This window comes from Bombyx mori, chromosome 12 (assembly GCF_030269925.1).
Source record: "Bombyx mori chromosome 12, ASM3026992v2".
In the NCBI taxonomy this organism is placed as follows: domain Eukaryota; kingdom Metazoa; phylum Arthropoda; class Insecta; order Lepidoptera; family Bombycidae; genus Bombyx; species Bombyx mori.
Genome location: NC_085118.1, coordinates 15,252,710 through 15,268,166, shown reverse-complemented (window position 1 = coordinate 15,268,166; position 15,457 = coordinate 15,252,710). Strand labels below are relative to the sequence as shown.

The window sequence follows — 15,457 nt, the reverse complement described above, 5'->3', positions numbered from 1 at the left end:
ACACCACAGTTGGAACAATATAAATTTTATTGTTGTAGCGGCATAAAGTAATTACATTAAATTGGTTATTATCACATTATAAATTATTTTTGTTTTTCATATTTTGGCGGTAAAAAGGTATTGTCACAGACTATATTCTTTTTCCCACATCTCGTGCGTTCCGGCTTACGCATAATAAAACGCCACACCACCCCCCTACGGAGAAGGAGAATCCGCAGAAAAAGAGAAAAAAATATCATAGGTCGAAAGGTTTGGAGAAGTGGACTCTGCGACCTGATCGGGTGGTATATTGAGGTGTATGCGTAGGAGTAGCAGTTAGAGGTGCCGAAGGCACGAGTGGACATGAAGGGACATTAGTAGCATCCGGTTGCGCTGGTTGAGGCACAGAAACCCGCGGTGCTGGTGCTGGAACGAGATCTACTAAAGAATGCTCGACGAAAGCTGGCTTAATTCTGTCGACACTGACCGTCACCTGTTTCCCTTTTACATCAATCGACCACGTTTTTCCGTCCTCGGCTCTAGATATAACTCTATGAGGACCAGAGTAAGGTGGTTGCATTGAACGTCTAACCGAATCCTCCCTGAGCATTACATGAGAGGCGGTGGAAAGATTTTTAAATATGAAAGGTGATGGTTTAGTGTGTGAGGAACATGGAGTGGGACGCAATTTAGACATACGCTGTCTTAACTTTACGACAAAATCCGTCGGGTCCTCGAAGCCAGAAGGACCGGGAGGTACTAACAGTTCCCCTGGAAGCGTTAATGTTTCTCCGTAAAGCAATTCCGCTACTGTTGCTTGTAGATCTTCTTTAAAAGCCGAACGCATTCCTAATAAGACCAAAGGTAATGCATTCAACCACGAATCATCATAACACATCAGAGAGGCCTTTAATTGTCTATGCATGCGCTCCACGAGCCCATTGGCACAAGGGTGGTAACTAGTAGTGCGTATACGTTTAGTACCACATAAATTAGTAAGGCGTCTGAAAAGGTCCGACTCGAACTGTCGTCCCTGGTCGGTAGTGATGACAGCAGGTACTCCGAATCGAGCAATCCAACCGGCTACAAAGGTGCTCGCCACTTCTTCTGCTGTTATTCCGTGCATAGGCCAAACTTCGGGCCATCGAGTGTAGCGATCCACAGCAGTCAGGCAGTATTGGAAGTCAGAACAAGATGGAAGAGGGCCTATGATGTCAATATGGACATGCTTCAGTCGAGACGTAGGACTGGAGAAGTGTCCAAGTGGAGATTTTATATGCCGCGTCACCTTACTTCGCTGGCAAGCAACGCAGGTTTGGCACCAATAACGGCAATCTTTGGCAATGCCAGGCCACACGAAACGGTCTGAGATCAATCGAATGGTTGATCTAGTACCAGGATGGCTAAGATTATGTAGCTGAGCAAAAATCGAGACCTTGGACAACTTCGTCTATAAATCTTTGAAACGTTTGGCCTGCGTTGCGCAGACCAAAAGTCATGTAATTAAATTCGTAGAGTCCGAAGGGTGTTATGATGGCGGTTTTACAGATATCCTCAGGCGCAACAGGAATTTGCTGATATGCCTTAACGAGGTCGATGGTACTAAATATACTACACCCAGATATGTTATGGCCAACGTCACCGATATGGCGAACTGGGTACCTGTCAGGTATGGTACGTGAATTCAACGCACGATAATCGCCGCAGGGTCGCCAGGTGCCGTCGCGCTTAGGGACCATATGAAGTGGAGAAGACCACGAACTTTTCGAAGGTCTGGCTGTCCCGCACTGTACCATATCATCAAAAACCTTTTTGGCCTCTTGAAGTTTTTGAGGTGCCAGACGTCTAGGACGACAAGAGACTGGGGCGCCCTCAGTGGTTAAAATATAATGAACTGTGTTATGCTTCGGCTCACGAATAAGTCCTGGTGGCTTCGTAATGGACGGAAATTCCGCAAGAAGTGCACTAAATTGGGATGACGGAGCGCAGACAACTTTGACGCTGGTCTGGTCTAAAACAGCGACGGCCGCAACGCATGACAACCCGGTAATGCTATCGACGAGTCTCTTGCTGGCACAATCTGGCAACAACCGATAGTGCGCCAGAAAATCGGAGTCGATGATGGCGGTGTTGACGTCAGCGATAATAAATCGCCATTGAAATGTGCGGCGTAGCCCCAAATTAAGCGCCATTTCTATGTGACCAAAAGTGCGTATCTCACTACCATTGGCAGCCGCTAACGTATAGTTTGAACGTGCCGGCTTATTTGCTAACCACTGGTATGGGTAACAGGAGAGGTCAGAGCCTGTGTCTATTAAAAAACGGCGCTTGGTTGCACTTTCGGTGACAAATAATCGGCGACTCTCCTTTAAGCAGTCAGACGTCGCCATCATTGACTGCTTTTGTCGTTTTCCGAAGGTGGCGGCGGCGTCCAGGTACATGGTTGAATACACTTAACAGCTTTAGTATTAAATTTCCTATGGTAAAAGCACATTTGAAGCTTACCAGGCGTTTGTGAGCGTCGTCGCTGGTTTGAGAAATCCCGGGTCCTATTTCTACCGCGCTCTGCAGTAAGCACAGCAAGCTGACGCGTGACCTCATCCAGACGCCGTGTGATATCTTCTAACGAAGGGGGTGAGACGGCAGACGTGCTTGCTGAGAAAACAGCAGATGAATGAGGTGCGACCATACCAGGCGAAACTTCCAAAATTTTGTCCGCTAGCTCAGCGACTTTGTCCAGCGAGAGTTCTGATTGGGCGGCCAAAATTGCTTGGAGATGTTGTGGGAGGCGACGCATCCATAGCTGGCGAAGCAAATTTTCATCAGTGAGGGTGTTTCCTGCCAATGATCTAAGATGACGTAAAAACTGCGAAGGACGGCGGTCACCCAACTCAACATCACTGACAAGTTGCCTGACACGTTGCTCCTCAGACGTGGACAACCTACGGATCAACTCGGATTTGAGGCGACCATATTTGTCCTCTGGTGGTGGTTGGAGAATAATGTCTTCTACCTCCCCAATAACTCGGGTATCTAACTGAGCAATCACGTAGTTAAATTTAGTCAGGTCAGCGGAGATGCCTGAAATCGAGAATTGTGCCTCTACCTGAGCAAACCAAATTGCAGGCCGATCAGGCCAGAAGGGAGGAAGTTTTATGGCTACTCTGCATACTGAGGTAGGTTGAGGAAATAATGGGTCTGTGGGGGGTGGGTCCGTTTTATCAATGCCTTGCATTTTAAGTTTTTGTAACTCAGCCTTTAGGATGGCATTTTGTTGTAGTAACAGTGTATTTTCTTCTCTTACTAATTGTTCGTTTGCCTCCATTATTGAACACTACGTTTACAATTGTAAAAAAATTAAAAATAAGCATTTATACAATGTAACAACTTAAAAAATAATAATAATAATAATAAGTAAAGAGGAAATTGAAAATTAATGATAATGGTAAAAGATGGCAAAATACTGACTATAAGAGACACAGTAAAACAATGAAATAAAATTATAGTAAACAAGAAAATATAAATTAGTTAAATACAGATGTGATGTTAGCACCGACTTACATTTCGTGACTATTTACTCTAAAGCATTCATGTAGATAAAACCTAAAACTGTACTTATTTTGCCTCGTAAAAACAAATATTTCCTTACTACTAATCGTACAATAATACCTTAATATTATTATTAACTACAATGTTATACAATGAATTGGCGGAGCAATGAAGGCCCGTTAACAAAATATGATTAACTATTGTTACAAAAGGAACCTTTAAATTAAATTAAAATTTTGTTTTTCTTGTTTTTTTTATGTCGACAAAGACAAAGCTGTTATATATGCAATTATGTAACAAAATTAAAGTTACAGTATAGGCGGAGAATATGAAGAAGTATTAAGATTAAAATAAAAAAAAATAAAAATATATAAAACACTTCACTGAGTTAATCAGAAAACACAAAAAAAAGAAGATAAGTTCCATGTTGTGGAATGCCGCACCAGGTGTTTAACCGCTTGTACTTGATCACTCTGCTGTGCGCGGCGATGCTGCGCCAAGTGTATATGGTTTGTAGACGATCTTGCCTGAATGCTGTGCCAGGTGTATATAGTTTGTACTCGACCTTGTCTGGATGCTGCGCCAAGTGTATATGGTTTCTACTCGATCTTTATTTGTAACGATCGAGCACGTCGGGGTCACCAATGAGGGAGTTCATATAGAGTCCCTTCTTTATTTCGCCTGGTTGTGTTTTATGTAATTAACACCACAGTTGGAACAATATAAATTTTATTGTTGTAGCGGCATAAAGTAATTACATTAAATTGGTTATTATCACATTATAAATTATTTTTGTTTTTCATATTTTGGCGGTAAAAAGGTATTGTCACAGACTATATTCTTTTTCCCACATCTCGTGCGTTCCGGCTTACGCATAATAAAACGCCACAGACGTATTTCAAACTTTTGCAAGTCAAAGGAACCTTACGTGCTGTCAAAATTGTACGTTTTCCAAAAATTTTGGCTTCAATTAATGATCTTTTATACATACATATTAAATATCATTGGCTTCAATAGCGGAGTTCAACATAAAATTTTAGATTTCTTGTTTGGTCAACGACTTAACGTTATAGTTTAAATAATATTAATATTAAAATAGAACACTTGAGTGTCCAAAAAGTGTTTACTTGAATGATATGTAAATTGTTCTTAGCTTATTAACTAATGGTACTATATTCCCTTGATTCATACCTAGAAGAAGTATTGTCTTGTCTTCAGTTACGTATGTTAAATCTTTTACAAATGAGACTGAAGTATAATACTAACGACTGTGCCGATTTTTATAAACGACAATATGTACCCACTTTCCTTGAGATGGGAAACATTCTTAGGTTATGTTTGGGTCGAGCTTTTCAGCTCTAAAAAATAGTGAATAACGCGAAAATGCTCCAATGTAAAGGTTCAGATATCCTTATTATTTTATTTCATTAAAGATGACTAAGAGATATGAGATATGAAATTGGCGTTTTGTACGGGAGGGATATAAAATCAATTTTTTTTTGTAAAATTGTTTTAATTAATCAAAGTATGCACCGTTGTTATCTATGCGCTTTTGCCATCTCGTAAGTGGTTCATTGATCCATTTACTAAAAAAACCATGGGGGCGCGAATCAATAAATTATTTAAAGGCAGTTTAAACTGCCGCATCGGAGTTGAATTTTTTTCCTTGTAAGAAGTTGTCCAAATTCCGGAACAAAATGGTAATCAGTTGGAGCAAGATCCGGGGATTACGGTGGATGTCGCAGACATTTCAATTGTAGCTCATCTAACTTAGTGGTTGTTTGTTGTGCAGTGTGTGGTCTTGCGTTGTCGTGAAGCAGCAGTGGCCTAGAGCGATTGACCAATCTCGGTTGCTTAGCAGCTAGTTCTTCCTTCATGGTTTGCATTTGCTGACAATAGATATCTGCCGTAATCGTTTGGCCAGATTTTAGAATGCTGTAGTGAACGACACTGGCCCTAGTCCACCAAATACTTACAAGTAACTTTTTATGAGTCAATTTTTCGTTTAGGGCAGGATTTGGCTGGGTCTCCAGGGTTCAGCCATTGCGACGAGCGCTTCCGATTATCGTACAGTATCCACTTTTCATCACAAGTAATGATTCGAGTTAAGATCCTTTCATTATTGTGTCGGTTGAGCAAAGTAACACAGCAGTCGACGCGTGTTTGCAACTTCACTCAATTCATGAGGTGTTTACCCATCGTTCAATTTTTTTTACTTTCCCGATTTGCTTCAGGTGGATTAAATACAGTTTCATCACTTACACCGAAGCATGCAGCTATCTCTGAAGGGCATTGTGATGGGTCCGCTTCCACAATAGACTTTAATTTTTCATTTTCCACCTTGGTCTCTGGCCGGAGTTGGTTCTGAAGGTCGAAATTTCCAGAACGAAAACGGTGAAACCAAAAACGTACCGTGGTCTCTTTTGCGACGTCAGCGCCGTACACATCATTAATCCTTCGAGCTGTTTCTTCAGCACTGGTGCCACGGTAGAACTCGTACTCGTAAATATCTTACTGCTGGTAGGACCTCTTGTGAGTCCGCACGGGTGGGTACCACCGCCCCGCCTATTTCTGCCGTGAAGCAGTAATGCGTTTCGGTTTGAAGGGTGGGCCAGCCGTTGTAACTATACTGAGACCTTAGAACTTATATCTCAAGGTGTGTGGCGCATTTACGTTGTAGATGTCTATGGGTTCCAGTAATCACTTAAAACCAGGTGGGCTGCGAGCTCGTCCACACATCCAGGCAATAAAAAAAATAAAAATAAAAAAACCGATATTTCATGTTTTCCATTGTGCGGTAATAAGCGACGCCAAAGAAAAAATAACGAGGAAAAAATAAATGAATGACGGTTTTCAAAACTGAAATGTACCAGCTAAATGAATTTATAAAGGGGAATGCCCACTCTCCATAGTGTGCTAGGCCCAAGGTGGACATCAAATATTACTATAAAAATGGACTGATTCAAATTCTTAAATGTATTAGATATCTAAAAAATATATTGAAATTGACGCCACTATTATAAAAAATTAAAAATAAAAACTCGTTTTGAGGTTAATTTTCTATATAAATATAATAACCGGCAAACTTCTTGAGCATTTATTGACGTAGTGGGGGTAAGTTTGCGCATGGTACACTCACGTGCAAAAACATTACTTATTCTGCGTCATAATGCTATTAAATTATTAAAATCAACATATGTATTTATTTATATATTTATTAGAACATCAACAAAACATATAGGTTAATAATTGTAATAATTTAATCTTGGGGTAAAATAGATATTCCTTCTATTAAGTCAAAACTAGAGCTGTTGCCAGGTCTTGGTTCAGTTGAAGCGAAGCTGGTATTTGCAATTTTTTTTTCTTCTTGACCATCATCATCATCACTGTTTTCATCACCCGAGTCGCTACCATCGTGATGAGTCGACATAGGGCTCATCGGCGTAGTTTACAACTCGGTCGATTCGGTCTTCTTTTTTGTCTATAATTAATTATTTTTTGAAGATATTCGATTCGTAGTAATCGAATGTTACTTTTTTCATTTACCAGCTTCCGATTATTTTCTGTTCTTTTCTTCCATCTGAAGCCTAGCTCTTTCATAATTCGTCCTAAGCTTCATTCCGAGCCATTACAATTTATATCTTCTTTAAATTTTTCGAAGCCTTTCTACGGTACGGAGTTTCGCTGCTTGTTATGTAGTTATTATGATTACATCTTTTTATTACAGATTGAACGAAACTATCCATTCCGGTAACTTTCTTCTTCCCTGATCTTTTCTTACCCGGAGTCCGAAACACGGCGAGCAAGCCAGAGCCTTTAGCTTCGTTAATAATGCACCTAACAGTACTCGCTGATGTTTTTGTTGCTTCCGAAGTCTGTTTTAATTTTTCCATATCATTCTTCCCCTGTTTTATAATGAAGCAATATACATCGTACACAAATTTTCTACCCTTTCTTTTAAGTACTACACCAGTTTGTCACGGCATAGTGTATGTTTTATAAAAAATCAACAAACACTCAACAAATAGCAATGGCAACAAAGTCCACAAGCAATTATAACAAATAACTTAACGATTAATAACGATAGACTTTCCACTGTACGCAAGCGTACTTTTGGGAGCAAGCGGAATGAGGGCGCGGTGCGGGACGCAAGGCTCGACTGATCTACCAATAACGCGCTCGATACGATTTCCCCTGCCGTCGCGCCTCACCCTCACCACCAAAGTGATCTAAAATTCGGTTCTGCGCAGTCAAGGTCATTTGCTCAAGAAGTTTGCCGATTACTATACTTTAAGAACTTTTCTTTTTCGAATGTTTAAGATGTTCCTAATATATTTTTATCCAATTGTAGTTATTAGGGTATAAAAATCACACATACTTCTTTAAATATCTATATTTTCTTCATCTTCATACACAATTAGTAAATCATCTAAAAATAGCATAGGAGAGCATATACACGGTTTTAAATCTCGGTCAGGTTAAAACCACAATTCACACGATGTTTTTCAGTCGTAGTATGAAACGTTATTGATAAAAGCAAAATAAATCGAAGAAAAATCAAAACACATCCATTTTGAACGCAAGCACAAGTAGCATAGATTATACACTATATACAAGCAGCAAGCGAAGTGTCAGTCAGTCAGATTTGGTCGGATTAAAATCAGTGTTGTCAGTATAAAGAAAAATAATTACATGAAATTCATATATCGATCATTTTTTTAAATAACCGATAATTGATTTATTTCTTAATATTTTTTTTACGAGTACACATTATTTTTTATTTTTTATGTTTTTGTTTTAGTTGTACATATTTAAATAACAATACAAGTAATATTTGGAGTTTACTCCTTTAGAATCGATTTACATATATAGGCCCGGGGTATGAAAATTATGGGGACCAAAATCGTACTAGCATGTCACACGAAATGCGTTATGCGCCTGATTGCGCATGTCACACGAAATGCGTTATCGCAGGTGACGCCGGGCTGCTGCGCCGGCAGTCCGCCACAAAGCCTCGTACTGATCGCGCGTTTCTCTCATTATTGTATTTTCATATATTTGTTAGTCGTTTGTTTTGTGTCTCGTTAATTTGTTAATAATCTGTAGTGTATCGTGTTGTCGTAATATAGAACTATTTCTCGTATTGTTTCGTTTAATTTTTTATATCCAGTAAACTCCAGTCGTGCGTCGGAGCGGACACACACACTTTTTTGGAGTTTACTCCTTTAGAATCGATTTACATATATAGGCCCGGGGTATGAAAATTATGGGGACCAAAATCGTACTAGCATGTCACACGAAATGCGTTATGCGCCTGATTGCGCATGTCACACGAAATGCGCTATCGCAGGTGACGCCGGGCTGCTGCGCCGGCAGTCCGCCACAAAGCCTCGTACTGATCGCGCGTTTCTCTCATTATTGTATTTTCATATATTTGTTAGTCGTTTGTTTTGTGTCTCGTTAATTTGTTAATAATCTGTAGTGTATCGTGTTGTCGTAATATAGAACTATTTCTCGTATTGTTTCGTTTAATTTTTTATATCCAGTAAACTCCAGTCGTGCGTCGGAGCGGACACACACACTTTTTTTTTTTTTATTACTTAGGTGGGTGGACGATCTCACAGCCACCCTGGTGTTAAGTGGTTACTGGAGCCCAGAAACATCTACAACGTAAATGCGCCACCCACCTTGAGATATAAATTCTAAGGTTTCAAGTATAGTAACAAGTTAAAGTCCAATGGGTATGTCTTTGATGTTATATAAGTGCTTATAATCGATTAAAATCGATTGATTAATGATAATACTTAAAATGATTTATTTATATGTTTTTTTATATACTTAAAATGTTTATTAATACGTAAAAGGTTTTGATGCTGGCAATATTTTCCCCGCAAAAATTAAAATCTTGTTTTTTCAATAGAGTTACTTTTTTTAAACTACTTATTGTAAACTGTAGTGGCGCTTATTTGGAAGAAAGTAAATGCATATTTATTTATGACAAAATTAATGCACTAAGTATTTTTTCTCTAATCTATTGTCCGCTTTGGGCCTAAAATGGGCATTCCCCTTTAATTTGGAATTCTTAATCAAAGAGGCGATATTTGATATAATAATATATTATAGGTAATGAAGATAAGGCTGCTAATATAATTAATGAAAAGTTCATTGCTAGGTTTCGTGCAGTTATGATATTTATAAAAAACACTTGGGTAAAGTTCTTTCCTTATGCAAGTTTTGCAAAGTGTCACCTTGTTCCGAAGGGACATTTTACTCCGCTTACAAATCATGGGGTAGAGTCTGCCGAGAATAAACGCGGCACGGTCGCGGACTGATTTTAAATGTGGGCGGTATGTCATGGATGCATCCAAGGTGACACCCAGGTACTTGACCTTCCTGGCCCAGGGTATGAGTTGGCCGAAGAGGGTGATCGGGGGTGTGAGATTTCTCCTCCTAATCCGGGAGGAAATCCGTGTTGAGATCGTCGTGGTCTAGACGCCTAGTGTGCGCGTATTCAGTGCTGCCACTGTGTCTGTATTCAAATCCCGTAGGCAGCTACGATTTTTTTTTGTGAATTTCGTACTAACAATCCAACTACAAGAAAGCTTGATGAATTTCACCTTTATCTTATTAATTTAAAATACTTAAAAAACGTATAATGTATGATATAAAGTCGTCAAACTTTCATTATTTCATTAAAATTAAATTTCATTATTTAAAACTAGACCACAACCAGCTTTTTGGTTCATTCGCTGTAGGTACACAGTGATGATACTTATATAATCTAAGTAACCTCTTTACTGATTAGTTAATGTATCCGGTACTCCCACAATCAAGAGTTGTAATCATTCGTCGTGGTGGTGGTAGGCGGGGTGGTGGTACCTACCCGTGCGGACTCACAAGAGGTCCTACCATCAGTAAAAAAAGTTGCGTAAGTTGAAATAGCCCCTTAGGCTACCAACGATTAGGTATGAAAAAAATACTTAAATTTTTCATTGTATTAGTTTTAAATTCTAGTTATTTTTAATTTCAAGATGTTGTCAACTATTGCGCTGTCGTTTGTACCGATTAATGATATATTAATTATCATATACCTTCTTGACATTCCATTAACTTTCCGCTTGACATCAGACCAGTGTCTGAATCGCACCCGCAAAACTTTAGTACCTAGCAGTTTTGCCCTTTTTCCTTTTAATTCAAAATAAGAGTAAATGACCTTTTTGTTAATGAAAAAAAAAAGAATTAAGTTATTGTTCGATTTTGGCTCTGCAGCTCGTAAAAATGAAGCTCAGACTCGTACTAATGTTAAGAAAACTTTGTTTCTTTTTTTTTTCGTTATTTAGAGGAAGGGGTGAACGACTTAAATCCTGCATACAGGTACATTATTGCGCTGTTACAGTCAATACGAAAATAATTATTGTTTTCATCACTACAAAGGAGATTGGATACAAAAAAAGCGCTGCAATAAACGGTTATAGCTAAATCAGGCTGGTACAATTGTTATTAAATCTGTGAAATGTTATTAAAGAATATTAAACGTTATTAGAGTTGTACAATAAGTACGTAATTTTAAAATGTGCTTTAATATTTCCGCATTATCAGTTGTAGCGTGTTTCCCGTTAATCCTTTAATAACATTCGCAGAAAGTTTGATTCAAAACGCCCAATCTGGCGTTTAAGATTCAATATGCGCAGACTTTTGTTAAATTTTTTTTTTTTTAGCTCAGTAGGTGTGCTGTTAGTATGGTTTGTGGTTGACAAAAACAAGTTTCTCTCGTTGTTGGCAAATAGCATTAATTCTGTCCTGTATGGTTGGTTCGTATCGGGCCGACACTGTATCGGCCTTCGCAGCTCGGCACGGACGCGTTTAAGGCTCCTGTGAGTAATTTCAAACACTTCATTGTGCGTAATAAATAAATAATTTAACATTGTGTTGTATACGTGAAACTTTACAAAGCATTTTTTTCTTGTTTAAAAAAAAAACGATTTTTTTGTTTGTTAATACATATTTAATTTTCTTTCCAAATTCAAAAAGTTTTGACATATTTTTTGTTCTACAGATAATCTCTTCTTAATCTTATCTAGATTGTCATTTGAATTTTATCGTCTATTGCTCTTCGTTTTTCCAATTTTATTTTATTTTATTCTTAACTAATACTGTCTTTCAAAGATTTTAAAATATTTTTTATATCCGGAGATGGATCCAATAGGCGTTCACGACAGTACACCGGTATTCATCTGGACACATTAGGTCGTATTTATAACTAGAATGCTAGTACTGATGGTAGCGCGGTTACATTGCCTCGCGAACCTTGTGTTATAAAACAGGGTAAAATCATTCATATAATCTATAAACAATATATGTACATACATAGCAATGTATGTTTCAAGACTTTGATTTTTGAGGGCAACAATTTTAAAATATCTACAATTTTCACGCAGGCAGCGGGTTGGCTCTGCCCCTGGCATTGCTGAAGTCCATGGGCAGCGGTAATCGCTCACCATCAAGTGGGCCGTATGTTCGTCTGCCTACAAGGACAATAAAAAAGTCTGCGTGGTTATTACTGCTACTACCTGCTACTTTCCTATAATTCGTCTGTAGCTTCAGTATCTTCTATTAATGCAATTGAAGTTAACTTTCTGAGCATTTCAGTTACGGTTAGCATTCGGTGACCCATGAGGTCGCATTCTCAGATTAAAACATCCCACTGGTGGTCATGCGAACGCTACCTTAAATAAAGTAAGATAATGATAATGATGACATATAATCTGTATCAATGAAACTAAAATATAAAACAAAGAGACAGTGGACGGCTACTAATAATAATATCGGGTTTTCTTTCTAAAATTTCATGAATTAGTCCTAAATTTAAACTATGGCGCGCGCGCGTGCACACTCATGCAAAGCTTAAAGTTACAAAGTGTATCGGCGAAAGTAGCAACATTACTCTTTGAACGTAGGAAGTTTGTCCGTAGGGTTACGATAGATATTCGGGTTCATTTAAGAATTTGCGTTTTGACATAGGTGTGGTACACTGCCACAATATTAACGACAATGCGAATCGAATGAATCCTGATAATGTAGTTAATAATATTTAGGCCACGGGTATATATAAAACTTTTAATTGAACAATAATGTAGTGTATATGTAAAAATATATTAATATGTAAATGCATTGTAGTGTATTCAACTCTATAATTATTCGAATAAATAATAATAAAATCAGATCGTTTTTTTCTGATAAATTATAATTATCCGGCGGCAACTCGATTTATTTAAAGCTTTATTAAGCACTCGATGTCAGATATTTGGAAATAATGAATTATCGAAGATAGCTCATAGTCTCCATCGATTGTGTACCCTCAATGATTAAAGAAAGACTTGTAATTTTTTTCAACCGTCGGCCCAAAAAAAATCATACTTATTTTGGCGGGCAATGACGGGCCCTATTTGTAAGGCTTGTTCTAATCAAAATATTACATTCTGAAATGCAATTCTTATTTATTAAAATTCGAAGCATCTTATGCCAAATAAAAATAAATAATATGTAACTATACTTGAGACCTTAGAACTTATATCTCAAGGTGGGTGGCGCATTTACGTTGCGGATGTCTAGGGGCTCTAGTAACCACTTAACACCAGGTGGGCTGTGAGCTCGTCCACCCGTCCAAGCAATAAAAAACCAAAATTTTATGTAGGTATCTTAAGTGATAATTTAATTGATTGCGTGGCCATTAAGATTGACCAGGGACGCAGGTTTGAGCAGATTTCCATTAAAGGATTCAATCGCGGTGAAATCGTGTGAAGAACACAACTTGTTCAATAGGTTTATTTATTTCACATGATCGTCTTTTTAAATAAATTATCAAAAAAAAACTATACTGGACTTTGTAACCATACTTGAGACCTTAGAACTTATATCTCAAGATGGGTGGCGCATTTACGTTGTAGATGTCTATGGGCTCCAGTAACCACTTAACACCAGGTGGGCTGTGAGCTCGTCTTCCCATCTAAGCAATAAAAAAAAAACCACTTTGTTTCCGGTGATAATAGCATAGAAGTCGCGCGTTAGGCGCGTTCATCTATTTTATCGCTAAAAGCGATCTCTTCCAGACAACCGTTTAATTTACAGAAATTCTGGAAAATATAAAATATATCAGGCATGTTGTGGTGTACTATAGACAATAACATTGTTATAGAAAATATATACATACAATAAACAGATATATACCGTTTACATATAATATGAAATGTATAACTAATTGATTTATATACCAATATACTTACAATACATACTATTATAATACATATTTAAATGTTTTATAGCCTATTTTTTATTTATTTATTAATAATGTATTTATTAACCTTGAAAACGTTTACACATAACAGCTTGCTAAAAACTCTCCACACTAGGCACCGCCTGTCTCTTGGAGAGTTTATTTCTGAACTTAGGTTGACTAAATAGTAAATAGTCAACTTCCGTGTTATAATACTGTCACGATTGTATGACAACCACGTCTATAAACAATAAACAAAACAATTAGAGCATACATGAATAAAACAGTATTTATTTTAATTAGATTCAATAATGGTAATATGATGTAGTTGATATCCTTAAAAGTAGGTTGAAGCTTCGGAAACGAAAAGTATAGATTGTGATTAATAACACATTTAATAACAAACATGGTATTTTATATATTTTTTATTTTTTTTATTTATTGATGCACAAAACAAATTACAATCATTACAGTACATATTAGCTAAATCGTACAAGTAGTACCTAGATCTAATCTGGATTGCAATCTAAATAGTATGTGCACTCAGCAAAACCATATTAATGTGCATAGCTTTGGCTATTGAAAATACAATTGAAATTACAAATATTGATAACTAGCCATTGTTAAATAGGATATCCTTCATACATTTGACATTTTCTTGTTCCTTTATTGAATAATAACAAGAGAATACTTTTTCGTGAATTAGTTTTGTCTTTTTTTTACCTCACCTATTTTCTGGTAGCCTAAGGGGCTATTCCTGCTACGCTTGGACGGGTACGTGAGTACGTGAGTTCACGGGTTCAACTTGAATATCCTAGGACTAGCTCTAGCAAGAGCAATGCTTCGCAGAATCTACCACCGGCTTGGAATCGCGACCCACTGAGAAGATACGGCGAGAAACTCTGTAGTCCGTGCCTATGGGTTAGTTCGCTCGTCAAACTCTTCGTCGTAATCGAAGAGTTCCAACTGCATACATGAGTTAACTTTTACGCCATCGAGAACGTTAAAAAACTCACACTAAGCACACTGTCTCCATCTGTGACACACACACACACAATCTTACCGCATAAAATATAATAAAAAGGATTCGTCTTTTGAACTTAAATGTTCTTCCTAAAACCAGTTCGCGTTCAAGTTGAATGACATAATGATATTTGCATATTGATTGTTCGCAAACTTGTTTAGATGTACTGTTATATATTCAGACCTAATACTACATAATAGATTTATAAAACAGAGCATTTAGCAGCATTGTAAATGTTATTAATATTAAACTAAGCTAATTTTGGTGCATCGTGTGGAAAGATAACACTGAGGCCCGAGACGTAACCGTATCTGCTTTGAAGCATTAATATAATATTTAATAACGTTTATTGGCTCTTTTTTAAGTTATTAGAATCATGACTAATGAATGTTATTAGTTACAATAAATTATTAGTTAAAAATGCAAAGAGCAGTGGTGGATGATTACAGTCAATACTGGAGAAAATCAAGAGTAACTTGGTAAATGACCACTGAGTTTCTCGCCGGATCTTCTCAGTGGGTCGCGTTTCCGATCGGGTGGTAGATTTTTTTTGTTATTTTTTTATTGCTTAGATAGGTGGACGAGGTCACAGCCCACCTGGATTTAAATGGTTACTGGAGCCCATAGACATC

General features: G+C 37.6%; 1 protein-coding gene and 1 long non-coding RNA gene across 4 annotated transcripts in view; one reads left to right on the top strand and one right to left on the bottom strand.

Annotated features, from left to right (window-relative positions):
• The window catches only part of LOC693032 (chitooligosaccharidolytic beta-N-acetylglucosaminidase), a 53,710-nt gene that overhangs the window by 6,615 nt on the left and 31,638 nt on the right, over positions 1 to 15,457 (top strand). Inside the window, 1 exon segment of one of the 3 annotated variants that reach the window (NM_001044001.1) lies at positions 11,381 to 11,402. The exons of the other annotated variants lie outside the window; for them this stretch is intronic. The gene's annotated coding sequence lies outside the window, so the exon portion shown is untranslated. 3 annotated transcript variants of the gene reach the window in all.
• On the bottom strand, positions 11,511 to 14,019 carry LOC134199884 (uncharacterized). The gene is made up of 3 exons (XR_009974552.1): positions 13,890 to 14,019; positions 12,099 to 12,254; positions 11,511 to 11,762 (listed from the first exon to the last, which is right to left on the bottom strand). It is a non-coding gene; the product is annotated as an uncharacterized LOC134199884 (long non-coding RNA).